Source organism: Mandrillus leucophaeus, unplaced genomic scaffold (assembly GCF_000951045.1).
Source record: "Mandrillus leucophaeus isolate KB7577 unplaced genomic scaffold, Mleu.le_1.0 Scaffold393, whole genome shotgun sequence".
Classification (NCBI taxonomy): Eukaryota; Metazoa; Chordata; class Mammalia; order Primates; family Cercopithecidae; genus Mandrillus; species Mandrillus leucophaeus.
Window position 1 is genome coordinate 1,635,104 of NW_012104176.1, and position 2,131 is coordinate 1,637,234.

Consider the following 2,131-nt stretch of genomic DNA (forward strand, 5'->3'; position numbering starts at 1 on the left):
GGCATGTCTTACATAGCCTGAGCAGAAGAAACGAGTGAGATGGGGTTGGGGGATGCCACACACTTTTAAACAATCAGATTTCATGAGAATACTATCATGAAAACAGCACCAAAGGGTTGGTTCTAAACCATTCATGAGGACTCCATCCCCATGATACAATCACTTGCCACCAGGCCCCACTTCCAACACTGGGGATTACGGTTTGACATGAGATTTGGACAGGGACAGAGATCCAAACCATATTAACACCATCAGTGGATAAGATAAAGAAAATGTGGTACATATAGATGGAGGACTACACAACCATGAAAAAGAGTAAAATCTTGTCCTTATTAGCAACATGCATCCAGCTGCAGGCCATTATCATAAGCAAATTAACACAGAAACAGAAAACCAAATACTGTATGTTCTCACTTATAAATAGGAAATAAACATTGAATGTACATGGATACAAATAGGAGAATAATAGACACTGAAGGCTGCTAGAGGAGAACGGTAGGGAGAGGATCTTGTGCTGAAAAACTACCTATTGGGTTCTATGCTCGGTACCTGGGTGACGGAAACATCCACAACTCAAACCTCAGAATTATGTGGTATACCCATGTAAGAAACCTATGTATGTACTCCCTGAATCTAAACTAAAATAAAAAAGATTCAAATGGATAAAACATAAAATATATTTAAAAACCAACAAGGAATATTGTTGGTTTATACAAATAGAATTAAAACATATTACAACACTAGCTCGTGTATTAGGAAAAGGAAAAAATGAAATTAAAGTGTTTTAAACAATTTTCCTGGAAGTGGTGAAAGTATCAATTTATATTAGACTGTATTAAGGCAAGGATTCATGTTACAATCTCAAAACAATGACTAAATTAAAAGCAACTTCATACACATTTATAATCTAAACCTAGTATCTAAACAGTAAAAGAAAGATAGTTTAGCTAAATAAATGTCTGACAATGAAGAATTGAGCACGAAAACATACAGGTTCATGATAGAGGAACAGTTCATTGATACAATGGTCAGTTAACCAGAAAGAAATAGTGATTCTAATGTTGCATGCTCCAGTAACTTGAAGAGTAACTTGAAAAGTTGAAGAGATATTCTTTGACAAAGGTAGAATTAAGCTAGAAGAAAAGGACAAAAATATAACTTAAAAAATCCACATATTTAGGAAAAAAGTAACATCCTTGCAGCGTTTGTTAATTTAGATAGAGCTATAATTTAATATCATCAATAATGATGCTGGAAGTTATTGTTTAGTATAGGCCAGATACTTTTTTAATTTTCGAGAAATGTATTTGATATGTAGTCATTAAATTAAACATTTTCAGGGGAAAATAATGAGATAATCATGGTAAATAATAATACTAATATTTATTTAGTACTTAACATTGCCCAGCATTGTCAAGTAATAGTTTCACAAGAATTACCTTACCTAATTTTCTGAGTAGAAAGATAATAGAAACATTCTCATTTACACTTTTCAAATGAGAAATTCAAAGTTAAGATTAATTGAATAATTTTCTTAGAGTAATGTTTTCTGTCAGTAGTAAAATTGCTAGAACACAGGTTGCATGATTGTAGATTTTATACTCATGCATCCGTTATTTAAAATTCACTTTTTTTTTTTTAAACAGGATCTCCCAGGCTGGAGTGCAGTGGCAGGATCATGACTCACTGCAGCGTTTACCTCCTCGGCTCAAGCTATCCTCCCACAGTAGCCTCAGAAGGAACTGGGATTTCAGGTGTTTGGCACCAGCTATTGCTTTAGTGTTATGTTTATTTTTGGTAAAAAAGAGGTCTTGCTATCTTGTCCAGGCTGGTTTCGAACTCCTAGGCTCAAGTAATCCTCCTGCCAGTCTCCCAAAAAAATGAGATTACAGGCATGAGCCAACATGCCTGGCCTAAAATTCACTTTTCATTAAAAAAAAAAAAACAACAACAACACAAATATCCATTCAAAATAAAATGTAGCAACATTTAAGTAGTCTATCCTAAACTAATAACAATTATCATGTTTAAAGGCAAGTTACTGGAAGAAGTCATGTCAAAGTCAGTACAGGGAAATTTTGTTATGATTCTCCATACTTTCCAATATGATTAAGTTAAAATTTTTTAAAAA